Here is a 27732-nt window from a genome sequence, read left to right on the forward strand (position 1 = left end):
AGGTGGGGCAGTTCACAAATCTTAGGTAAAGTGTTCTAATTCTGAAGTATAATTTTTATCTCTTTTGCCACGACTGGCATGGACCAACTCTCAGGTCCAGCAAGGGGCAAAGGGGAGATTGGAAAATCAAGATTATAAACAGATTTTGAAGATTAAGCGGGATCAGATGGAGTTCTGTTCTCTGATGGAGATGCAGATCTAAAGAATTACACCAGCAATCTTTATTTATATATGTCTTATTATCAGGTTTTAAAGATTATGTAAGCATTATTCTTTGTATTCAGGAAAGTTACAGAGACTAGGACATCTATGTAACTTTTTTACAGCTTCAAAGTGCAATGTAGGAGCTCTGTGTAGCTCTCAAGAAAGTCCACCATGCAAAGTTACTGTAGGTGGGCAGGAGCCCAAAGAAAGGAGCTGGCGAAATATTGTGGTTGTCTAGCAAAAGAATTCCTTCTTGCCCAGGAACTGTGTTCCTGAGATCAGTGTCAGAGCTGACAGGAGTCCTGCATAGAGTCTCCTCAGGCGGGGGCACTGCCATGGCAGCCAGGCATCTTGTGTCCCTGCACAGGAATGCTCCCAGGCACTAGGCATGCCACAGCCATGAGGTCATCAGAGACCCCAATCTCAGTCACTGCTGTCCCATTCTCTGCTATTGCCCTTCACACTCTTCCTTAAATATCATTTTACAAAGTTTGCATATTTTACTTTCAGAGTCTATATAAACATTAGTTAACATAGTAAAATTATATCTAAAATATAAATTAAAGAAAGGCTGGGAGAGCTTTTAACTTTCCTTTTGTGTGGAAAAGTAGCAAAATGCTTCCATGTTTTACACGTGAACCTTTAAATAGATCAGGCTCTCATCTTTCTTTAAAACTACACTTTAAATTTTTACCTCAGTGTAAAAAAGACACCATATGCCTCATTGAAAACAGGTCTTGTTATAGAATATTAAATGATACAAATAAGTCCCCAATAAAATTGCTATTCTTATAAGTTTAAAATTACCATCACAGATAAGCTTAGTTTTGGGAACAGTAGCCTGACAAATTTTCTGCTTTAAAGACTTGTGTACCTGGAAGATATGAACAAATTTAATACAACCCTGTAAATTAATCAGTTGTCTCCAAGAAACACATTTGAGTAATCCCACACATGTCAAATCCAATTTACTTATTTTACTGTAAAAACCAAATATCAGATAAGTAATTGAACAACATCTGCCATCTCTTTTCTCTTGAAGAAAAGTCCTAGAAACAATTGATTAATATCAATTGACATTTTATTAATTTGACCACCTGGAGACTGTGAGCTAAGTCATGATATCATGTATATGATTTTTGGACACAGAATAGACAAACAACACGATATACACATAACACAAAAGCAAAGGTTTTGCAGCTTTTTATAGGTGAATCTCCATTGCGATGTAACAAATGTTCAAAAATGAATTGAATAAAAATAGAACTGATAAAATATATTAATGTTATGAGCTCAAAAATTATAGAATTTTAGGGAAAAAAAAAGCGTCCTGGAGAAATGAGATGGGTGTTAATTATTTTAGTGAAGCACCATACAATTTACTTTTTCTGGAGTTCAAGTAAAAGACTCTTTGCAGCTTGGGGAGTTATGTCCATTAGGCAGTCTTGGTAGGCATCATCTTGTGCTGCCTACTGGATGCAGGGTTGTTCATCCGGGGTGAGATTGGAAGAAAGACATAAACGTCTTGCCAGGTGAGATCATAAGCCTGAGGAAGATATCTAAATTCATTAATATAAGTAGAGGAATCAGCAGAGAAAGACCCTAGGTGCTTTTTGATCTGGGAAAGATCCTGAAGTGAGAATGGGACGTGGACTTGCACAATGCCCTCTGCACCAGCCACCTCCTGGAGAGGACAAAGGAGTTCCGAGTTGGGTGGGGGAGGGGTCTGATGAGATTGGGCGTGAGCACTAACAGGAGAGGAGAAAGGTGAGGAGGAGGAGGGACCTGCTGGGGAAGGAGAAGGAGGGGAAGGAGAAGGAGGGGAATGAGAAGGAGAAAGTCTGGCCTGAGTAAGGAGGTGGAGCTGAAAATATGGACAAAGAACAGTGGGGGAGAGATTTGGGACCCTCTCTGATGAGAAAAGCTTAAGCAGTAGAACAGGGAGTGCAAAGGAAAGGGGACAAGAGCCAGTCCCAAAACAATTCCCAAATAAAAGGTAATTTTGACAATTTCTCTGTCCAGGGACAGTAATTGCCCAAATCAGTGAGGACTTGAAAATCAAAGTTTCCCTCTAGTGGCTGTTTTAAGTCATTACCAATAGGATCCAATGGATGTGTGGGCATAACTTATGTCCCTGGCTTCTCCCAGGCCAGATGGGAAGCTGTACTATTGGGTAACCCTGAATGCAAGGGATATGGACACAAATATAGGACAGCCGTCAAATCCCCAACATCAGACATAGGTGGGGACCGTCTGTTTTTCATAGTAATGTTTATCCCACAAATTGGCCTAGAATATGTAGTGTAACACATGGAAGTCTAAATAATTATACTCGAACTGCCCTGCACAAGGTTGAGGACGTATTTCCTTCCTTAGCACAGAAGTAACACTCATGAGAAAGACTGTCTTACAAATCAAATGGATTTAGATGTCCTCACTGCAGCCCAAGGTGGCACTTGTGCCATTATTCAAACTGAATGTTGTGTTTACAGTCTTGACAACTCTGGCAATGTAACTGATATCCTTAAAGATTTACATTCCAAGATAGAGGCCATGTCCTCAGCAGCCTCGTCATGGGAACAACTTCTCAGTCCTTGGTTCTCTGGGACCTCCTGATGGAAAAAAGATTGTGGTCTCTATTGTCATCCTCATCTTCATTGGCATGTTTGCATGATGCAGCTCTTATTGCTGTTCATCTTATTCCAGTGCTCATATCTTCTTGTTTTTCTCATAGAGTACCCACCCCTCAAATGACTTTACAACCCGTTCCTTCTGAACAAGAGCCATGGTTCCTTGTCTCTAAAAACCTTCTAAAAAGGAGCCATGAACTGCTTGCCCCATGTTTCCTCCCTCTCAGCCTTAAGCAGCCAGAGTGGTCATCGCTCACTTCCCCTTACAGCATTAAGAGTTCCCTTAGTCAGAGGGATGAGATAGTGACAAAGGACAGGTGGTCAGTGTAGATGATCAGGTCAAGAAGATGTGGGCAAATTCAAAGAAAGGAAATAAAACACTAACCCCTCCAGAGCATCCCACTCCCCTCACCAATTACCAAGGTTACCTACACCTCCAGGGAACTCTTCCTCTCAATGCAAGGAGTTGCTAATGAGTACGTCCAGGGCAGCTCTTTTCCTGCCTTTTGGTCATGTAGGCAAGATAGGAGGAGGAGGTGGTGATGAGAAGAAAGGAAACCTAAATCTATAAAGGGGCGAGCCACACCTTCTCCCACAAATGCCAACTCTGGGTCCCCGTCTCTCTGGAGAAGTCTGTCTCTGTGCTATCCCTTAAACAAAACTTGTTTTCTACACTTGCCTTGGTATTTCTTGGGTGTTTATTTGTCAACAGCAGAGGACAGGATCCTGATTTCCACAGCTATCATTAGGACTAATATACCTGCCTCATTGCTGCTTGAGAGTTCAAGGAAGTGATAAAAGATACCAGATGATGCTATAAGTGTATTGTAGAAAGAGTTACTATTATAACTAAGCTGATATGGCTTACACATATTTTTATTGCCCCATTCCTACCTAAACATATACATTTCCTAACTTTAAGCTCCTATGATACCTGCAACAACACACATATGTACGAATGTGTGTATGTGTCTGTGTGTGTAAATATATGTGATATGACATTTTGAATAGCTAAAAACAGGATGAAATGAAAGTTTAGAGAGGATATATCTCTCCTTCTCTCTCTCCCTCTCCAGCCCCTATCCTGGGTGCCATGAGATGAGAAGTTTTCCTTCCTGAGCTCTTCAGTCATTATTTTCTGCCTTGCCTCAGGCATCAAGCAATAGGGCCAGCCTGAAATGGTGAGCCAAAATAAATCTGTCCTCCTTTAAGGTGTTTTTCTCAAGTATTTTGTCACAGTGATGAAAAACTAACTCAGGCCTAAAGATGATGGGCTAGTTTACTCTGTGGAGAAGAGTTCAAGGCAGCAAAGTATTCAAGTAGAGGCATTCATATTGCTAGCTGCTTTTAGCCAAATTTACAGAGAGAATCAGGAGCACAAAGGAACAGAAAAGAAAGATTTTAATATTTTGCACCAAGTCTAAATAAGGATCATGTGTAAACTTTCAGCCAAGGATGATGACGTGGTAAAAAGGAGCTCAGGACTTTGCACCAGGACAATAGGAAGAATGCCTCAAGGACATCTCAGGTATCTGCAAGGCCACCCCTCTCATCATAGGCTCAAAGGTGTAGAAACACAGATTTGCTTAAAAACATTTCCAAAAAAAAAGCCCTTTGGTGTCATGTGTGCCCCCAAACATGGAAAGATTGTTTTCCTTGTATTTAGCCAACAAGGCACTCAGAGGTCGTTGTGGCCATGGTTCAAGTGGACACAGGTACAGCTCACACTCTTAGAGGACGTTGGTGGTGTCCTCGTGATGCTGGTTTTGCAGGCACACAGAATGAAAGTTATTGGGTCAAGTAGGCTTCTCCAAAGACTTCAAAGGAAACACTTGGAAATTAGGCAGTGTGCTGCAGAGCCAGAATCATTGCAAGCAGCACCTCACAGGGCAATGTATGGAGCTACAGAAGTGAAGGAAAGCTAAATAGAGACCATAGGAAAGCAGTGATGTCTGTATCATGAAATACCTGCAAGGAAAGGAACAGGCAACCAGCAGAGCTAGAACAAGAGAGCAGCCATAAAATCAGCCAGGCCATAGGAGTGGGGCTGGCCAGCTCTGGGAGAGCACTTCCTGCCCACAATGTACCTACATGCTAGACATGGAGCTGTAGGACTTAATATTTGCCCTCATGGGTTAACGTCTTGATGTAGTCCAATTTCTCTTTCCTATTCCCATATTCATTCTGGGAGGGAATATTTATCTTGTCACTATTCTAACAGTTGTCCCATCTTCTGAATGTAACCCTCATTGCTCTGAGGCTTGTTTTCTGGAAGAACATGTTTTTTTCTCTTCTCCCCACTCCCCCTCCCTAACAAGATTAGGAAAGCAGTGTTATCTTTTTCTTCCCCTAGTTAATTGCCCTTCAACACACCCACCACAGGAAGGAGATGCCTGCTGAGGATCTGGGAGATGACTATCTCCCAAATTAACAAGTGAATCTTAAGCCACCATCCAGGTGCCCTGGAACCCCCTACCAGAACACACCTGCAATGAAACTCTAGAAGAGTTCCTTTAAACCCCCCCTGTCCCTTCTGATGGGCAGAATTACGGTCTTTGGGACAGGAGTCCCCTGTGTTTCCCCTTTGCTAACAAAGCAATAAACCTTATTTTTCCTTTTTTCTCAAAATCGTGTCCTCGTTACTGAATTGGCATCGGGGACAAGAACCAAGCTGTCAACAACACCATTGTATCTTGGAGTGTATAAATTTCCTTTTTATTTTCTTTGTGTGTGTGTGTGTATGTGTGTACGATGATGGAAATCAAATCAGGGACTTATTCATGCTAGTGAAGTGTTTTACCACTGAGCTATATCCACAGCCCTGCTTTTGCATTTTTACAGGGACTCATAATTAAGAGAAAAGAAACTTTGGACTTGGGATTTTTGAGCACTACTTGGATGATAATCAATCCTTTGGGGACTCCAGGAGATAGACTGAATTCACCCTTTGGGTGAATGGACAGGTCAAGAAAGTGAGATGAACATGAACCTTAGGTGGGTAGAGGCAACTACCATGGATGGGATCTCAAGTGTTCTTCAAAGGCCCAGGTGTTAAAAAAGTTTGGAGCTAGGGAGGTGATGGAACCTTTAACAGTGCGGCGTGATGGAGGTGTTAGTTCACTGGGGTGGGCTCTTTCAAGCAGTTTTGGGACTCAGTTCCGTCTAATTCTCTTTGTCTTCCTGGGCATGAGGTGAGCAGTTTCATTCCATCCCATGCTCCTGGCTTTGTGTATGTGTCTCATTGGTGCAGATCGAAAAGCAATGGAGCCAAGCAACTGTAGACTGGAAACTCCAAAACTGTGAGCCCAAATCAACCTTTTCTCTTCATAAGAGGACTGTCTCAGGTATTTATATGTCATAGAAAAATAAACCTGATTACACAATGGCCTTCCCATTTTGGATTGTGGAATCCTTGTGAATTTTCCAGTGTACATTCCAAATTTTATGCCATGTTCTCATTACATGTTTCCTTCCCTCTGTCCTATCTTCTGCCCTCTAACAGTAGAAGCTGAGAGTAGAATCTCTGCAGTTAGGAGCCCCCAACAGCAGAACACCTGACACTGTCTAGTCCTGAGGAAAAGCAGCAAAGGGAGCAGAGGTCATTTCCAAGTTGTAGCTAAAGAAAAGTAGTGTATAAAAAGAGAAACAGGCTCTTGTTAATTTCTCCACCAACTCTCTTCCAAGTTATTTGTCTATTACCATGAACCAGTTGTGTTGGGCATGTGATGTGAAGGGCTGTGCACAAGAAACTTGTGCTTATCACTTATGACAAAACAAAGCAATTTTTTTCAAAGGCAAATTTATAGAAATCATATAAGAGAAAGCAAACATGCTACCATCAGGTAGAAATTAGAGGTCATTTAGGATAAAACTTTGGGAGAAGGAAACAAAATCACTCATCAAGTCTAGTCAATTATCAAAGGATAGCCACACCAAAGGATAAGCTATACTCAGATGAAGTTCCCTTTCTCACCCTAACACTAGGTCACCAAACCACCTTCTTGCCTTTACTTTGGTTTCCCAGGTATTTCAAATTTAGGAAGGAGGAACCCTGGATGGGTGACTCATATTCTAATCTCTAGAAAAGACTGTGCTCCATTGTAAATTGAACTTGCAGTGGTGCTTATGTCATAATTACCACTCAAAAACAGGATGAAATCTAAAACAGGAAAACCCATACCAACTTCTGAGGTCAGATAAGGCCTCAAAACACCTAGTTTTACAGCTCCAATACCAATGTAGTCACTCTGTAAGAACTTCTACAATCAGAACATAGTATCTCCAAATTCCACCTGAACTTAACTAGAGAAAAATTAGCATATATAAATAACTTTGTCTTCTTTAAAAGTCTTCAAAAAGAATATTGTTTCTTTTAATTCAAGGATTTCTGATGTTCCACTGAATCTAAGACACTGATGGTAAATGTAGCATTAATTCATATAGGCATATGGGGAAAAGTTGTTAATTAACCTGGCACAATATTTAATGATCACTGATCATAAAAAATGTACTCATTTCAGGGTAATTAAAGTATGGGGGAGAGGCATATCTTAGGATCAATGAAATGTATTCTATAGGAAATTATGCACATTTAAACTGGTACATAATCATAATCAGCATATGTTTAAAGCTATTTGTCATTTTTGTTTCACTTCTCAGTTGAAATGAAGAAGGACTGGCACTTAGTTTTAATCTAGGAAGTGTTTTGCACAAATCATGAAAGGTATTGATTTTCAATTTGGAAATTATATGATTTACATTTCTAGAATCATGGATCAGGAGATGTCATAAATGAGACCTTCATTAAGTACCTCAGTTTAGAGTCAGAAACCAGAGATAAGTCTTGAATCCAGATCTGTTGCACCCTTATCTGTGTTGTGTATGTGTGAGTGGCTTTTTTATTTGTTTAGAAAAAAACAGTGAGTCATTACATATTCTTTGGTTCAACCCTATAAGTAAATTTTTTAAAATGTCTCTTTCTAAAGACTTTCTTTCATGAAAGTACTCTCTCCCCAACATTCAGGCAGAGTATGGATGCCCAATAATTTCCTTAAAAAATCCAATCCTCACCTTTGGTTTTGCTCTATTAAAATACTACTTCAGTTCTTAAAGACCAATCACTTCTTTACATGGTCTGAAAATTGGAAACCATAAAATATTACTTAATCAGACTCATACCTAGCACTAATTGCACAACATAATCTTATTATGTGTACAAGACCAGTTGATAGTTTATAGAAGATTCAGAATAGCAGAACATCTCAAAAACATTTTTTTAGCATTTGTTATTAAATGAACCTGGAAACTGATCCCCAAAGCATGCTGGATATAGGCTTATGGTGTCTTCTAACTGGTCTCTTTGGAAATGGAAATAATTCAATGAAGTCAGCAAGTAATCTATTTTCTCTAGGTGTTAGTCCCTTTTATCCTGGTTCTAGTGAGATGATTCAGAGGAGAATCACTATTATAACTGGAGAAGATTCAAACATTGGTGCATCTGATATTTGGTCAAATGTCCGTTAATTTGGTTGTATGGCATTTAAAGCAAGCAACAAAAAAAGCTGTGAAAATGGCCTTAGAGCATTATCTTTTTGTATTTAAGGAGTTTCTAGATTTTAAAATACAGTTTATGTTAAAATAATTTTATTAATTTGGAGAAGACACTGTGAGAAACAGACTTTCTTCAGGATTTTCTTTTGTGTTCATCATGAATGATTATTTTTTCCTTTTCTGAGTTCATATTCTCCCTTTTTTTCGAATCTTAGACTGACATTTGGCTTTGAAAAAAAGAAAAACAGTGCATCTGAGAGTAACTGGTTGGAGACATCAGCTGTGGGTTCCATTGAAATATTTCCAGATATCTCTATTATAATATGCCTTATTGTATCCTTCATTTCAACCACTTCAAAATCCATTTCATTCCATTTTTGCTCTCCTCCCCATCATTCTCGTCTTCATATCCTGGGACTAGAGAGCAAAGCTTTCTGTTTCTTACTCTTGATGTCTTCCTTTGCTGGTGATCTAGAGGCAAGGTAGCTAATTTATACATCACAGGAAATAAAACAGCAGTGAATATTGCTGATACCAAACAGGAGTACAGAACTACCGGCAAATCCAGATATTGTCCTTGAACCACACCTACTATTGCAGGAGTAGCCATTTGTCCCAGCGCACCACCAATTAGAATAAATGCAGCAGATTTCCCGTTTATGGCCGTGTACTGTTCAATCCAGGAAATACCACTGGGAAACATAGCTGCCATCGAGGCCCCATACACTGAAGTGGCAATCCAGAGACAAAGTGGACTCTTGTTGAAAAGCACCAGAAACAAAGATGAAGCCAGGCTGCCAATGTTGCTCAACACAATCATGGTGCCAGGCTGTAGACAGGTAGCAAAGAAGATTGCCAGGCCCCTGCAGGCTGCAAAGGTCCCCCAGAAGATGGAGTTCAACCCAGCTGCTTCTCGTTCTTCCATGCCAGCATGGGTGGTGGCAAAGGAGAAAACGTAAGAGCCATATGTTACCTCCGCTCCAACATAAAAAAAGAAGAACAGGAAAAGGAGGCAGAGAAGGCTTTTGTGATATTCAGCCCTTCGATATCCCTGAGCAGATGCTTTTGATTTTTCCTGCCTTGAGCTTTTCTTGAAAAACAGAGCAAACAGGAAGACAGACACCATAAAACATAAGTGCCGGTAAAAGCGTAAGCCCACAGGAGATTCATGTCATCAGGCAATCCAAACAGAGAGGCTGAGTCAGCTTCAGATGATCCATTGGCGGCTGGAGGCTGAAAGTCAGGCTCTGTGTGGTTTTCAGCAGACACTGTGGTACCCAAGGCCAATTTAGCCAGAAGCGGAGCCAGAAAGGCACCCAAGGCAAAACTGAAGTGTAAGGCCTGCATGTGTGGGGCTCCTTCATCCCCCCAAATATCCAAGATGAGGACGTTACCACCTGCCAATGAAAGATAGAGATATGATTTATATTAAACTTAGTAAAATAAAGATTTATGACTATGAAAACAAGACTGAGTTTGTATTCCCTGGCAGAAGCATTATGTTTTAAGTTATCAAACATTGCAACTGAGTCAATTTTCTGATTAAGGAACTCTTAACCCATGACCACCAGAGAGCTATGCCTTACAACATCTTATACATGGAATTCTACAAGAACTACCTCCAAGAGCCAGACACTTTCACAAAAGCTTTTTATAAAACAGCGCTAACACCATCCTGCAGAGTAATGTTTATAGACCTATTTATTGTAAATATTTAAAATATATTTCTACTAGGTAAATTAGTGGGGGTACCAGGCATTGAACCTAGGGTGCCTAACCACTGAACCACATCCCCAGCATTTTTAAATATTTTATTTTAAGGCACGGTCTCACTAAGTTACTTAGGGTCTTGCTAAGTTGCTAAGTCTAGCTATGATCCTCCTGCCTCAGCCTCTGGAGCTGCTGGGATTACAGGTGTGCACCACTATGCCTGGTATACTATCTAAATTTTTATATCTGATAGTGGTCAAATTATCAAAGTGTCTACACTTGCAACTGATAGTCATTTTGGAACATTCTTTATTTCTGTATAAAACAGATGAAAATCACTTCCAGGAACCTTAATATTCCAGGTCTTTGTATACCTGTTATAGGGAACAAGAACACCTTTCACTTTCCCTGTCTCTACACCTAAAAGGTGAAAGGACAGAAGCATCATACTCTAGCTTTTTAAAAAAATTAGATATTTTCAAATAAATATATAATTCCATCTGTCATTTTACAACCAAATATTAAAGAAGAAAATACAATCTATCAAGTAATATCACAGGAGGGAAAGGAGGCACGGAAGGTTGGATTCAGTGCTAAACAAATATCAGTCCTGTTTTTTAGTAGCTTTTCAAAGACTTGATAACATATGAAGAAATAGTGCTGTAGGGCAATAGGGACTTTGAGAGAGAAAGAACAGGAAAAAAAGTAGAAGTTAGTATACAGCATGAGTTTCTCTTCATTCAAATACCAGGGGACATTTCAAATTAGAGGTTGCTACTATGCTTTCACAGCCTAGGAACCGTTCCACACTCCCTTGCTTTATCATGTTGAAGCATCAATTCCTCTTACTCTGCAATGATACAATTCTATCCCCAAATGAAAGCCTGCACACATGTACTGTAATTAGCCACGGGAGGGGATCCTTACCTGTTGGGATGCTGTAAATCAACAATCTCTCAAAGAACAGAATCATTTTAAGAACTTAAGCTCCCAGGTTGGCTGCTAAGAAATTGGTTCCCTAACTGGTAAGAAGAGTAGATGCTAGCAGGAAGGTTCTCACGTGGTGACGCCAAAAGTTCATGTCATTTCAAGGGCATTGCAAGTGATGCTTTACAATCCCCCACCCTTCTTTTCCTAGCAGTAGTGTTGTGATCCCAGAGTTGATATGAAGGGCTCACTCACCTGTATCCAGAATACCAAATGAAACACCAATGACAGACATCACGACAATCAGCAACACTGCTGTCTTGCAAAAAGGAATAAGATAAAGACCCACTGTGGTGGTGACCAGTGACACCCCTGAGGAGAAAGGTGGTAAAGTCAGCTTAAAAAAAACAGTGTTCATGAAGAGTCATGGGTCAAGTGAACACCATAACACTTCTAAAAATGAAAAATAAGGTCAAATTAGAACTGAGTAATCTTGAGAAGCTAAGAGTTGCTGCTCTTATAAATGCTCTTGTCATTTCAAAATTTTATAATCTTTAGGAACTATAAAAGATAAATTACAAAAAGATAAATACTACACATGAATATAATTCTAGCACTATAAAGAACTAAACTATAAATTATATTACAAAGAAACATTTGATAACAAAAGAGGCTGAAATTCTTTCATTAAATGTTTCTCATTTAAGAACCAGAAGGGACTTCTAGATGAGGTAATAAATTAAAAGGTCAAAAAGAAAATGCAGTTGGCATAAGAATGTAGTATAACTTGAGGAATGGGAGGGAAATATAAGATTTATATTGTTGGACTGGCATAGTTCAGTGGTAGCATGTGCAAGGCCTTGGGTTCAATGACTTGGACCCAAATAAAAATTATATCTATAAATATACATATAACATGTAAAATATACATATGCACACACATACACATATACACTACAGGTTTCTCTTCACTGAAAACCTGGGTACATTTCATTTTAGAGTTTGCATCTATGCTTTTACAGCCAAAGAAAGATTCCACAATTATTTGCTTTGTTGTACTAAACTATCAATTCATATATACGTGAATAAATATGAATATGTAATATTTATTCATATATTCTTTCAATCTATTTTTGAAATGAGATATTATTCACCAGCAATAATAGATTATGTTCTTTCTTCAATCATATCAATCTAAATTTTCTTTAAACATGCTAATTTATTCTAAACAGAGTGTGTTAAAGCTTTGCCATCTATTTCTAGGGTCAGGTAGAGCAGTCTGGGGTCATCATGACATGGGGCAGCAGGGACAAAAATGTGGCCTACCTCGGTGCACTCACCATCCCCCGCCCCTTCACTTTCAACCCAGCCTCCACAGAGCCTGGGCGGATTCCAGGAGCTCATTCTGATCCCTGTGGCCCCAGGAGATCTGCCCTACACCCTGATGAGCAGAGTCTTTGGGACAGTCATCGTGTGACCCTGGAGTGATGCCTAAATTACAGTGAAGGTCGGGAAGTCTAAGCACACACACAGCTGAGGGCCCAGCAGACTCCCCTGAACTGCCAAGGTGAGGCCAGGACCCCGGAAACCCAGCTTCCATGGAGGACACCTGAACACCACCCATTTCAGTTGCAAGCTCTCTGCAGGCTACTGTTTTCATTTTTAAAGACAAGTTCTAAACTCTTTGAAAATCACCAAGAAGTGAAAATTAGTGTCTACTTACCCAAAAGTAAAAAGTGATTCATACAGTCAAAAAGAATGCCACCAAGCACAGAGCCACTCAAATATCCAAAAGCACGACCCACAAATATTTCAGAAAGACTGCTGATGTTCCGGTTCACATTTCTTGCCAAATCTTGGAACGTGGGTCCCAATATAGCAATAGTTGTTCCCTGAAATTTATAAAGACAAATAGCTCTTCTTTACAAACAAAATAATATATGTCTAATTTAAAGTGGCAAGTGAGATACAAATGCAATACAGAGAATTACTTCAATCACATGGCAAGGAAAAAATGTACAATGACAATACTAACACTACTAGAGCCATTGACTCCTACATATGTCCTCTTTTAAAACTAAATTTTTAACAAATTCTAAGATTCTTGAGACTTCTGTTACATTGTTTCTATTTGAAGAACACCTTAAAAGTTCTAAAAGTTAATAAGAAGCTGGGGATGAACTCAGTAGTAGATGCTTTGCCTAGCATGTGAGATACCCTTGGTTTGATCCCCAACACTGGGGGGAAAAATTAACAAAAAATACCATTAAGTCTATTCTTGAAATTGGTTTCTATATTTTAAAATATACTGGACACACTAATGTGAGAATTTTGATGTTAAAATTCAAATTATCAAAATATTCTCATTTTTGATGTTGTTAGAACAGCAACATTCCTGGCACATAAAGAGTTATTTGACTGAGCTCCACAATATTCCAGAGGGAACCAATGTAAACATTTCTAAATCTGCATTTTTCTTCAAAGAAATCCCCAGCCATCAGTGCAGTTTGTAAGGCTTAGAAACTTTTACATACCTTATGTATAGAATGACTTTAACAATAAAATTTTTCTGAAGACAATTGTATCATGAAAAGTTAAATTTGTCCTAAAACTGTCTTATATGTAACTATTATGGTTTGAATGTGAGGTGTCCCCCAGAGGCTTCTGTTAATGCTGGAATGTTCAGAGGTGAAAGAATTCAGTTGTGAGAGCTATAACCTAATCAGCCCATCCTACTTTGAATGGACTGACTAGATGGTAACTAAGCACGTGAGGCACAGCTGGAGGAGCTGGATCATTGGAGAAGTGGCCTGGAAGGGTGCATCTTCCCTGTGGCCCCTTCCCCCCTATTTCTGTACTTCCTGACCCTGCCATGAGCTGAGCAGCTTTCCTCTGGTGGATAATTGCCCCAGGTTTGTGCTGCCTCACTTTGGGCCCAGGAGCCATCTATGGGCACTGAAACAGTGAGCACCAAAGAAACTTTTCCCTCTCTAAGTTGTTCTTGTCAGGTATTTTGGTCACAGTGATGCAAAAGCAGACTAAAACAGTAACAAAGTATAACCTGACTTAATACGTCAACAAACATTAACCTGAGAGTGTATTTTTTTAAATAAATGACTGATCACACATTGCACAATGTTTAAATGTGTTCAAATAAGATAAATGCTAAGCTGTAAATAATTATGCTATTTCTATATGTAACTTCCTCTTTTTGTCCATAAGTATTGCCTGCCCACATTGCTGAGTGGAGTTTTCTTAAACTTAATTGGTTCAAGGTGCTCCTCAGTGCATGAATTGTTCTTTGCTCAACTAAACTGCTAAATTTAATAGGTCTAAATTTCTTCCTTTAAGAAAACGGTGTTCAGATGAGAATCCAAAGTAGAAGTCCAGTGACCAGTTATCCCACTATAGCAATATCCATTCTCTAAAATGAATTCCTGCACTAATATAAGGATTTAAAAGTAAAAAAATTCATTGGTTGATTGAATCAATCACCTTATGCTTGATCTGAGGTCTGATCTGAGGAACTGAGGTCTCGCGTGAGTTGTGTATTTAATGTGAGCTCCATAAATATATGTTTTGAGTTCAAGCAATAGCCGGGTCCTCTAGAATCACAGCTACTGCAACCTCTGAGTGCCTGGGTGACTGAGCATGGTGAAACAACTTCCTAGGACTTTCTGAAAGGAGCCAAGAAATGGGGCTAAAAATACTAAGGGCAGCTAGCAGTCAGGGAATGAAGAGTGACAGAGTGCAACAGAGAGCCAGTAGCTCTGACTGCTGAAGAGTTCCAGAGAGTTCCCATAGCTGCTGGTTCCTACTGCCAGGAGAGCAGCCAGGAGAGGTGCTAACACTAAGGAAGCTTCACTTTGCCTATTCATGATTTCTATCTGAATTGGGCAAAAGAACCCTTGGCTGACTGGTAACATCTTGGTGACTTTTGAAGAGACCTTCCCCTTTAGAGGGCACAGAAAAAGATGACTGACAAGTGTGAAGGGCAGCACAGATCTGTCTGTGGATGACAAGTGGTCACCTGAATCATTGCTGCAGGGTCAGCCACAACTGCTGCATACTGTCCTACCATCTCCAGCTGTGTAAGCCTCCCCATCCTCTTCATGTGAAGGATGCAACTCCTCCACCATGTCCCTGTCCTCTATTATTTAGTCTTTCTTTCATTCCTTTTGTAGCCCTGCCTTACCTGAAATAAGGCTCTGCCTCCCACCCTGCTACATGTTAGAATGGCTCCAAAATAAGCCAGACTTTAACTCATTTAAAGTTGTGTTCAAAAGTTTGATGTTTGTTGTAAAGATTACTGTGATCCAAACAGGGGATAGAATTAATAACTCACCTGAAATTCAAGAGAGCTATTACACAAACTGAATGTTTTGCTGTTGGTGATTTCATTTTGTATTTTCCTTATAAACTCTATAACTGTTGCCTGATTAATTTTTTGCAGAAGTACTGCTTCAAAAACAAACAACGTAAATTAACTTGAAATAGTAAGCCATCACGTATAGGACAAATAATATAGGCCCCTTTTATAGATAAAAGGGGGAGTGAATAACTGTAAAGTCATAGACATTAAAGTTAAAACCCAGTACTCTTACTTTATGACTGGTGAGACTAACTTGATGGATGTTTAAGATCAAACTAAGAGATTGAGATTAAAATACAGAGGCCAAGAAAAGACAGTATTTGGCTCTTGCCCTCAGAGTCAGCCTGAATCCAGGGAACAAGAGAACTTCTCTCAGGAGCTTTGCATCTCTGGCCTTGTTGAGAACAGGGTGATATCTGTGCAGCTAACTGTCTTAATCACCAGGATGCAGGCAGCTGTGACTGCACCCTCAAGAGCCAGTACAGCACAAACAGGACTGTTGGGCCCCCGTGCTTATCGAGGTTGTTAAGAGATATTTGTCTGAGGAATGTGCAGCTGCCTGGAAACCTTATCTATCAAGGACAGGGGGGCCTAGCCCCGACTCATCTCCTGCATAGTTCACCCCTTCTCTCCTCCCTTCTTCCTCTGGGACCGTTCAGTTCTAGCAGGACCCAGTGAGAATCAAATAGATTGGCGGGACCCAACCAGAGGAGGACTAATGTTTAGCTGTTTAAATGTTAACCAATAATGTACAGGTCTTTGTGTTTGAATGCTTGGAAATCTCTTAAATAGAGGGCTTTCTCGCCTCTCGGGACTGCTCCCCACTCAGCCATTGCAATGGTCTGAGAGGCTGGTTGTGGTCCAGGCTCGAGCTTGCAATAAAACCTCGTTGTGTGTCTTGCATTACCGTGTGTGCACTTTGACTCTCTGGGGATCAGAGAATATTGGGGACCAGTTGATATCGGACCCTAACAGACCACACGATCTCCTGATCAGGGAGATGGATGAGACCACTGGAGAATGAAAAGCCAATCAGTGCACCTGCTGCAGAGGAGTGTCATTGAAAAAGGGAGACATCCCTGATGCTTCAAGGGGAAGCCACCTCATCAAGGAGACCCTGCCTAATGAACAACACTAAGGAGCTAAGAAGCTGCTCTCAAGTTCCCCATGAGTGACCCCCTGTGGGAACTCAGCTGACTCTTTAACAGACAGGAACAGGTCAATTTGACCAGCATGGTCTTAAACACCTAGCAAAACAGTTTAAACTGAAATATAGCCATTCCTGGACATGTAAAAGAAACAATAGTTAAATGCAACCTAAGATGTACCATTGTGTTAACCCCTAGAATAAATAAAGACTGGAAGCTACAAGAGAGAGATTCTTAGGCAGATGTACCTGATAACTATCAAGAGAAACTGCCAAAGTCAGGAGTTTTGGGTCAGTTTCAGGCCTACAGATCCTCCTAAGCTACACAGGTAGGCTTAATCTATGCTTACTAGTATGATAATCTTTCCCTAAGTCACAGAAATATAGAGATCTCTACTAAACACAGATTATACCAGCAGGAGGACTCGGTTATGTAGTCACTGCCACCCAAAAGCTAGCACAGCAACTTCAAGAGGCGGTAGAGGCATCTGCTGCCTCCCTGGTATCCTCACAAAAACAAGTTCTATCTCTCAGGTTTTCTTACAGAACTACCGAGTCCTAGATCTTCTGACAGCAGACAAAGGGGGAGCATGTCTATTCTTAAGGGAAGAATGCTGCTACTACATCAATGAAACTGGACTGGTCAAGAAGAATGTCAAAACTCTCAGGCATCTGAGTGAAAGGCTGAAGCAACAAAAATCAAATGACCCCTGGCCAGGATAGCTGAACTCCATTCTTGTCACCTGGCTGATCCCTATCCTTACTCTCCTATTTGTGATAGGATTTCTGCCAATGATTGCTCTCTGTCTTCTCAGGTTTGCCCGGAACCACATGAGTGAGGTTGCCAGAATGACATACAACCAGTTGCTCCTACACTCTTACAGCCACCTCCCCACTGACCTAGTACCCAAACATTTTTCCCCCACAATGCCTCCTAACATACAGGAAGTTGCCAGATGGACTCTGGCACCCTATATCACCAAAAGGGTCGGGATGTTAGGTCGGGACTTGAGTGGCTACGTGGGAGAGCAGAATGACAAGACAGCAGGCAGCACACAAAAGAGTGACCAATCAAACAGGGACAGATAAACTCCACTGACCCTTATGTCCAACTATCACTCAGCAGGACCCCCACCTATTCTGACGTATAAAGACCCTGGGCATCCAGGGCCATCTGCAATTTTCTCTGGCTCTCCACCCTGACCTATACCCTGGGGGGCTGGGAATTTCACCCAAGAGCCAAATTCCAATAAAGCTTGCTTGGCCCTTTCTGCCTGCTTTTGTTTGGCCACCAACCCTCACCCTTGAGCTTACAACCAGGAATCTTCTTCTTGTGTGGAATAAGTTCTTACTTGTATATACCAGCCAACTGGATGGGTACATGTACACTGGTATATTTAGCCCCAAAATATACATTGCCCCTGAAGGATATGATTACCTACCTGTCCTCTGGCCCCACCCTAAATGATTCTGCCACCAAAACTCCTCTCATGACCTGGCCCTTCCCCCTGACCACCAGAAGGGCCTGCCAAAAGTAACTAACTCCTTCCATGGCCTGGCTTTGTTAAGGCTGCCTTTGAAACCCAGACCCTCATGGTGGCTGTGGCCATTTTGTCCCTGAAGATGTGCCCCTCTGGTAGTTAATAAAACATCGCTAGTCCATGAGGTCTGCCACCATTTTTCATATTCTGTCCCATGTGCTTTCAGTCCTAAAACTCAATCTCTAATTACACCTTTAATGACATTTCCTAGAGCCAAAAGAGCTACCCAGCTGATTCCTCTCCTAGAAGGACTGGGAATAGCCGTGGGAATTGGCACAGGGTTAAGAGGGTTAACAACTCCCATTCTTATTTCAGAGCTTGTCTAAAGTTCTCTCTGGTAAGCTAGAGGAAATAGCAGAAAGATTAATTATCATCCAAAGTCAGATAGATTCATTAGCAGCAATCACTATCCAAAATAGTAAGGGACAAGATTTGTTAACTGCTGAAAAGAAGGGGATTATGTCTCTTCTTGGAGGAAGAACATTGCTTCTATGAAAGCCAATCTGTAATTGTTATGGAGGCAGCAAAAAATTAACAGACCATGCCCCCACAATCTGACAAAAATTGTCAGAATCATGGGGATCATGGCCAATATTGTGGAACTGAATGTCTTGAATACAGCCCTTGATGGGACCCCTTTTGGTGCTCCTTCGGTTTTGTTGTTCAGATCTTCCTCATTAAACCTATTAACAAGACTTACCACTTCTTCATTTAAAAGCCCTCAAACTCCAGCTGACACTGCGACAAGACTACAAACCAATCCTACAAATGGACCTGGGTACTTCACTGTCTCATTTTGATCAGATAGGGCAATAGTCCCATGAATCCCAAATAGGCAGGGACAACAGTCCATTGCAGTCTGAAGCATTTATAAGAAGATGAGACCTTTTCAGTCACCCAGAAGAATTTTAGGATCACATCTCTCAGGGGAGATATTAGGTAGGAGTTCAGGGACACCAAGATGGCAGAGACAGGGTATTAAAAAGAAGCTGCTGGAGGACAAGACAAGGAGCTTGGTCCTATCCCATTACCATGACAACTCCCACCGCTGAGGACTTATCACCATGAGAACTCTGCCACAGTTTTCAAATTTTAAAATGAACAATGGAAGTAAAGTGGGCAGATTTCTAATTAGGTTTTTTTAAGTAATGAGGTGGGGGGATTGGAAAATATTCTGATTAGGTATTATAAGATAACCAATGTGGGAAAATGGGGTTAAGGTCTTCAAGCAGGTGCATATAGGAAAGAGAACGTCTCACAGTTCAGGATATAAGACCCTAAATTTCCAGACTCTGGGGGCCTGGAGCCTCCCTCGCTCAGTCCACTCTGTTCACCTAACTGAGTGTTATCTTGGTAAAGTGGCCCCACTTCACCTTTGGAATATGGTCTGAGGCTTATTTTTTAAAAGGGACATGCTTTCCTTTTCCTCTTCTCCCCTCTCCCCCTCCCTAAACTGTGGACAGGGAACAAGATTACCTTGTGTATACTGTGCTCCACAGGAAGGAGATATCTGCCAGAGGATCTAGGAAGTGACTATCTACCAAATTAACAAGTGAATCCTAAACACACCATCAGGGGCCCTAGGACCCCTTGTCAGGGCATACATGGAAAGTAATCTTTGAATAGCTCTTTTAAATCCCCGTTTCCCCCTGATGGGCAGAATCACAGCCCTCAGAGACAGGAGTCCATGTATTTCTTCCTTTGCTAGCAAAGCAATAAAACTTTTTCCTTTTTCTCAAAAGTGTTCTCATTATCGAATTGGCATCAGGGACAAGGACCAAGCTTTTGGTTACATTTTCGCTTTCAATAAATCTGTACTCTGTTACTTCTGTGTGTCTTGCTCAATTCTTTGTTCATGACATCAAGGACCTGTACTTTGACTGGGACACCCCAATGTTAACAATAGAAGTTTAAAGGGAAAAAACATCCAACTCTTTATCTTCCTCTATAGAATAGTGATATAGTGACAAAGGGCGGGTAGTCAGTGTAGATGACAGATGATCAGGTCAGGAAGATGGGAGCTGACTCAAAGGAAAGGAAATAAAATGCTAACACCTCCAGAGCACTTCCTGCTTCTCACCAGTTACCAAGGTTTCCTACACCTCCAGGGAACTGCTCCTCCCAATTCAAGGAGTTGATAATGAGTATGCCCAGGCAGCTCTTTTCCGGTCTTTTGGGCTGGTGTGGAGGATAGGGAGAGGTACTCCTTGGGATACTCTTTTCCTGCTTTACAGTCAAGTAAGCAAGACAGGAGAAGGGGGAATGACGATAAGAAAGGAAACCTGAGATCTATAAAGGGGCAAGACACACCCCCTCCCACAAATGCCATCTCTAGGTCCCGTTCTCTCTGGAGAAGTCTGTCTCTGTTCTATCCCTTAAACAAAACTTGTTTTCTACACTTACCTCATCATTTCACGGGTGTTTAATCTTCAACACTGGGGGAAAAGGACTCCATCCTGATTTCCAAGACTGGTATGTGTTAGCTAGCACAAAAGGACCAGGCTGAATGCAAACTTCATGGATCATCTCAGCATTTCATGCAGGAATGGGGTGTTGCACCTCTGAGGGACCCACTTTCCTGGTGGAAAATGAGCCACTGAACAAAGAAGGGACTGGGCTTACATAGGTTACAGTGAGAGGTTTGGGGTATTCAGGAATTTGATGTCTGTTTTACTGGGTGAAATGGGAGGGGGTCTGGGGTCAGCAGTTATCTGTGATTTTTTCTTACTGGGCCAGATGGAGGGTCTGGGGTCTGTGGTTGTTATCTGGGAAAGAATTTGTTGATGGAAGGATCAATGCTTTGGCCTCTTCCCAGAGACTCTCATTTCAGACTTGACGGATAATGCTTCCCCAAGACCTGTCTTGTCCCTGGGAAAGAATGTATCAGGGAAAGGATCATGTATCGCCTTCTCTCTCATTCCTTCTCCCCAGGCCACACTATTTTAGGGTTTGTCATTTTCCATACCCAACAGTATGAGCTGGGGGCTCTGCTGGGATCCTCACCAAGATAAGCTCCTCTACACCTCATGTCTGAGGTGTGCCTTTCTGTCTCTTTGTTTCTGGAGGACAATAATGGGCACCATTTGCTAATTAAGTGCATTTAGTGCAAGCTGCCATTCTACAGGACTTGGGTGAGATCACCTATCCTATGGGTCAGGCATGTTGGGTTCTGCCAAAGCCATTTCTCACTGTCTTATCCAGGCTCAGAGCATGTCTGGCATCAGTAGATGATGACCTTTGATCCCAGTCTGCCTTTGGATGAACAGAGATAAACAAGGGTAAAGAAATTTCAAGATTCTGGCCAGAGCCACTCCCATATGAATCTCAAAGTTTCTCCTCTGACCTCCTATACTGACAGCCCTAATGGGGTATCCTACAGTGACTGGTCAATCAAATGGTGCTGACAAAAGCCCCAATAACATACATCTCTGTAAGAGCCAAACCACACTCTCACACTTGCTCCTCCTGAGCACTCCCCTCCCCTTGCCAATCGGACTCTAGCCATTGAAAGAGGGACATTTTTACATGGAGTGGTTCATAAGGAAATGCCTAGGTTCCCTTTGTTCACATATTAAGCTTTTACAAGCCTGTAGGGATTCCTGCAATTGTTGTTTCTGGGCTCCTCTAGTTTCTTTGGCTTCACAAAAGGAGGCATTTTCAATTCACCCCTTCCATAAACTTCTCTGAGAAAAAGGGTGTTAAACATCTAACAACCACTAGATGTCCTCCTTACCCTCCGGTGATTCTGTTAGCCCACAGCAGAGGAAATATACTCCACCCTAGGTCCTTGTACAGGTCCTCGCTTGGGTCATCACATTTGGAATCTTAATGGTGGCAGGGGGAAATCAGTATCAGCTGTTAAGCCTGAATTCTCCAGGGTCTTTGTCATGTGACAAAACAAAGATCCTTTTCATTCTCACCTGTAAGGCAGCAATAAATCTGGCAGCACCAGGTAGTGAGAGGTGTGTTTTGCTATCAAGTTCATTTAGGGACTCATCCCTAACAAGATGGGCAGTTTTCTCTGGTGCGGGTGCCTGAGTTCTGTTTCTCTTACTCAGATGGGAGCTTCATTCTCAACAGCTATGCAGGCTCACCACTAGCCCACATACTGAAAAACTGGGGTAAGTTTGCCCCACAGATGCTCAAGGAAAAGTATCTCATTTTCTTCTGCTACCAGATCGGGGCCTCAATACAAACTCTGATGGAGAATCTTGGGCATCAGAGGGAAGTACAAAATTTAATACTATTTTACAGCTTAGAGTGTTTTGCAAAAGGGAAAGGAAATGGCCTGAAGTTCCCTATGTTCAAGCTTTCTTTTTCTTAAGAAAAACCCAAACTATGCCAAAAGTGCAGGTTAGATTCAACTGTCATCACTGCCATGATAGGAGAAGGCCCTAAGGAATCACTTCCTGAGAGAAAGAAACCAGAAGGACCCTAGAAATTTCCACCTTCTACTGCCATCCATCAGGAGCCCGGCCCCTCTGTCCTCCATACCCTGGCTTTCCCCCATCTGCTCCCAAAAGCAGTTCAATATACTACCTTTCCAGGAGATGCCAGGGGAGAAGAATTCGAACCAATTAAAGTAATACCCCTTTCTCCCTCCAAGAGTTAAGTCAAATAAAGATAGGTTTAGAGAGGTTTTTACAGAATTCAGATAGATATATTAAGGTGTTTCAGAACTTATGTCAGGTGTTTGATCTCACCTGGAAAGATATTATATTATTACTTAACCAAACTTTAACCACCAATGAGGCGACCACCCTAAAAGTAGCTGAGGAGTTTGGAGATGACCTACATCTCATCTATGCCCCAGCAGCACAAACTAGAGGCAAACTTAATTATCCATCTGGAGCATAAGTGGTTCCAAGAACCAATCCTGAATGGGATCCAGATGATGCACAGGATAACTGGAAAATTAGACATTTCCAGACATTAATCCTTGAGGACCTCAGGAGATCCAAACAAAAACCTATTATTTATTCCAAGATATCTGAGATCCAACAAGGCCCTCAGTTAAGTCCCACTATCTTTCTGGAAAAACTCAGGGAGGCAATGAGAAAACACACCATCATGTATCCTGAATCCACAGAGGGCTACCTATTTTAAAAGATAAATTCACATCCAATCAACTCCAGACATTTGGAGGAAATTATAAAAATTGGCATATGGCCCTGATCAATCCATGGATGATATCCTCTGGCTTGCAACTTCCCTGTTTTATAACAGAGATCAGGAAGGAAAGAAAGGAAAGGGTGCGTAGAGACAGGAAAAAAGGCTGAGGCACAGGTTAGGGCCCTACAAGGAGTAAACTTTGAAGGTAAAAAAGGAGAAAAATGGAATAAACCTGAAGCCACAAAAGGGATTTGTTTCTGTTGTGGAAAGGAGGGACATTTCCAGTGGGAATGCCCATGGGCCAAGTGTCCAAATGGCCACCTCAGAGCCTAAGTGTCAAGGTAATCATTGGAGGAATGAGTGTCCTCAGGGGCATAGGTTCTTGAGGCCAGATTTCCCCACACAGGGCTGAGGGGGCCTGGGATTGATTCTAATGGCTCCTGTAACTCCAATCGCCATGAATGAGCCCTGGGTATGCTTCTCTGTAGGGAGCCAAGAAGTCAGTTTACCCCTGGATACTGGCAACAAATTTTCTGTACTCATCTTTTATCTTGGACTTCTTTCCTCATACTATGATGGTACAAGGGGTGTCTGGACAATATATTGCCAGAAAATTTACACCCCCACTGAGTTGTGAGTGGGATGGTATTACGGTTTGGATGTGAAATACTGAAGATTTTGCCTGGAGACAATAAGAAAGATGCCTTGAGGTCATCTTAGGAGCTGGCAAGATCATACCCATCTCAGGCTCAAGGGAGTAAAAGTAAAAATTCTCTTGAGAGAGACCAGTGGGGAATCCTTCTTGCACTAGGGGGCCTAGGAAGTTTTTTTTCAGTCACCCAGACACTCATAGACTGCTGCAACCAGAGTCCCTGGAGGCTTGGCTACTTACTGTGCAAGATGGTAGCAGACCATGGCATCAAACACGTGGTGCTGGTTCTGCAGGAATGCAGAATCCTGAAGTTAGAGTGTCATGGAGGCTTCCACCAAGATTTCAAAGGAAGGCCTGGGGGGCCAGACAAAGTGCAGCAGGGTCAGAGTCCCTGTGGGTACTTCCTGAGGAAGCAAGGTGTGGAGACTTGAGGAGGAAGCTGAAGGGGCCATGGAGATTCCCAAGATTAAGAAATGCCAGCAACATGGGACCATCCTAGGAAAGCTGCAGGAATTGAGCAGAGACAAGTCAACACAAAGGTCACTTGGGCTGCAACCAACAAGTCTGCAGGGGTGAAGCTACACGAGCCCTTAGGAGAGGACATCATGCCATGTGCTCCAGATACTGAACACAGATCTACAGGACTTGTTTGCCCAGCTGGATTTCAGTCTTGCTTTGGTCCCATCTCTTTTTCTCTATGCCCCTATTTTGTGAATGAAAATGCTTACTCTGTATCTTTATATATTGAATACTTGTAAATTGCTTTTAATTTTATGGGAGCTCAAAATGCAAGCTTGCCTTGATCCTCAGAGACTTTGGACTTGAACTTTGAGCAATCTTGGAACTGTTGAGACTATGGGGACTTTTGGAAATGGACAAAATATATGTTGCATTGTGACATGGTTGTGAGTTTTTGGGTGTCAGGGGTAGAAAGTTACGGTTTGGATGTAAGGTGTCCCCCAGAAACTCATGTGTGAGACAATGCAAGAAGGTCAGTGCAAGAAGGTTCAGAGGAGAAATGACTGGGTTGTGAGAGTCCTAATCCAATCAGTGAATTAATTCCCTGACAGGGATTAACTAAGTGGTAACTGAAGTGGTAGGTGTGGCTGGAGAGACATCATGCCGTGTGCTCCAGATGCTGAACACAGAACTACAAGACTTGTTTGCCCAGCTGGATTTCAGTCTCACTTTGGGGTATGTATTTGTACTTGGCAAGTGGAAACTCTCTCTACATCCTGATCATCATGTGAGCTGCTTCCCTCCACTACACTCTTCTGCCATAATGCTCTGCCTCACCTCAAGCCCCCAAGGAATGGAGGAGGCTGTCTATGGACCAAACCTTTGAAACTGTGAGCCCCTAAATAAACTTTTCCTCCTCTACAGTTGTGCTGGTCAGGTCCTTAAGTTACAGTGGTGAAAAGGTGGGATAATGTTTTCTCATGCATTCCTGATAGTTCCAGAATGCCCTACACCTTTATTAGGGAGGGATTTACTTTCAAAACTTCAGTCTTCCATTTTGATGAATCTAGGACCTCTAGAATCAATCTGTCTACCTCTATTAGAATGCGATATAAATGCTGAGGTATGGACCACTGAAGACAAGTTTGGATGGGCAAAAGGTGCAGACCCAATTAAAGTAGTCTTGAAGGATCCCTCTGTCTTTCAACATCAGAGACAATATCCCTGACATCCAGAGGCAAAAAAAGGGGGGCTTATTGGAGATCATTCAAAACCAAAAATGACAGGAACTTCGAGTGTCCTGCACCAGCCCATGCAATACACTTATTTTAGGTGTTCAAAAGCCAATTGGGGAATGGCGCCTAGCCCAAGACCTTAGAATAATTAATGAAGCAGTAATTCCTCTCTACCCTCTAGTTCCTAACCTATACACTCTGTTATCTGAGATCCCAGCTGTTGCTACAGAAAAAGGATTCCTTTTTCTGTATAACCCTAGACTCTCAAGCACAATATTTCCTTGCATTCAAGGAATCAGATAGTGGATCTCAATTAACCTAAACCATGTTGCCTCAAGGATTTAGAGGTAACCCTCACTTGTTTGAACAAAGTACCTAACAGAATTCAAAGACAGGTCATCTGTGATTTTTCTCCAATATGTAGATGACATCCTCTTATGTACCACAAACCAGGAGGAATGTCAATAGGCCACTATGAACTCCAAAACTTCTTAGCTGATAGAAGATATAAGGTCTCAAAAAGGAAAGCTCAATTATGTCAATAATAGGCTCAATACTTAGGATTACAGCTATCTCAGGGAATCTACAAGGTAGGAAAGGAATAACCCCCATGGGTTATTCTCTACCCCAGACAGTATGGCAACTTAGAGACCTCCCAAGGATTACTTGATACTGCAGACTTTGGATCCCTGGGTATGGGGAATTAGCCAAGCCTCTTTACAGCCTCCTTAAATAAACTCTACCAACAAAAAAACTATCCTGATATGGGAGCCAGAATATATTAAAGCCTTTTAGGCATTAAAAGTGGCCTTACTTCAAGACCCTGCCCTCATCTTACCCATAGAGCAAAAATTTAACCTGTTTGTTACTGAAAAGGGAGGAATAACCTTGGAAGTGGTCACACAAAATAATGGACCAGTTCTGTAACCAGTAGCGTATCTCAGTAAGGAGCGTGACATGGTGTCTTGGGATGGCCCCACTGCTTATGAGTTGTGGCAGCAGTTGTCCTACTAGTCCCTGAGGCAATCAAAATCACCCCAGGAAGAAATCTCATTGTCTATACTTCTCATGTTCTCCCGGGGATTTAAAATACTAACAGGGGATTATGGCTTTCAGATAGTCACTTTCTAAAATACCAAGCTATGTAGAAGGACCTGTAACTCAGATAAGGACTTGCTCTAACTTAAACCCAGAATCATTAGAGGGAAATCCTGAACATGACTGCCAACAAGTCCTAGCCATAAACTACTCAGTCTGAGGAAACCTTCAGAGTCTTTCCTGCCTAATCTGAATCTCACCATGTATACAGATGGTAGTTCTTTTATGAAACAAGGAGAACTTAAGACTGGGTATGCTATGGTGACTGTACATGACACTTTAGAGGCACAATCCTTGCCCCCAGGCACAAGTGCACAGCTTGCAGAATGGATAGCCCGAAGAAGAGCACTTGAGCTAGGGAGACAACAGAGAGTTAACATTTACATTGACTTGAAATATGCCTACCTAATCCTGCATGCACATGCAGAAATTTGAAAAGAGTAAGGATTTCAAAGAGCTGGGGAACCTCCATAAAAATCAATGAACAGATCCTAAAACTGTTGGAAGCTGTTCATTTACCTAAAGAGGTAGCAGTAATCCCCTTCCAAGGACCGCAAAGAGGAACAGATGAGCTATCAGAAGTCAATAGATGAGCAGATCAATAGAGCAAAGAGGCTGCTAAGGGAACTTTATGCCAACCAACAACTAGCCCCTCTACTATAGACAGGACCTCCCCTGGAGATAAGACCTCAATACACCCAAGAAGAAGCCCACCAGGTCTTATCTAGAGGAGGCATTCTCTTACCTTCTGGTTGGATTCAGATGGAAAATAATAAACTTCCCACTAACTCTCAATGGAAAATTTTACACACCTTACATACATATTTCCATTTCAGAGAAGAAAATACTCTCGAATTGACTCAAGAGATATTTGAAGGAAAAAATATAACCAAAAAAAAAAAAAAAATCCATCAAATAGTCAAAGCCTGTGAGATGTGCCAGAGAAATAACCCACTTAACTCCATCAAAAAGCCTCCAGGATTACAAAAGAAGGGGAAGCCTGGAAACTTGATTTTACCCTCATGTCTAAGACTGGTGGATTCTAATACTTATTGGTTATGGTAGATACTTTTACTGGATAGACAGAGGCCTACT

The 27732-nt window shown here is 41.6% G+C and overlaps 1 pseudogene across 1 annotated transcript; it reads right to left on the reverse strand.

Annotated features, from left to right (window-relative positions):
* Positions 1-6378: 6378 nt before the first annotated feature.
* Positions 6379-20492, reverse strand: LOC306666909 (sodium-dependent glucose transporter 1B-like; annotated as a pseudogene). Its single transcript, XR_013766701.1, has 4 exons — positions 20485-20492; positions 12745-12941; positions 11277-11393; positions 6379-9781 (listed from the first exon to the last, which is right to left on the reverse strand). The product of XR_013766701.1 is annotated as a sodium-dependent glucose transporter 1B-like (transcript).
* Between the last annotated feature and the right edge of the window lie 7240 nt (positions 20493-27732).

Source organism: Sciurus vulgaris (assembly GCF_902686455.1).
Source record: "Sciurus vulgaris genome assembly, chromosome: 7".
Taxonomy (NCBI): Eukaryota; Metazoa; Chordata; class Mammalia; order Rodentia; family Sciuridae; genus Sciurus; species Sciurus vulgaris.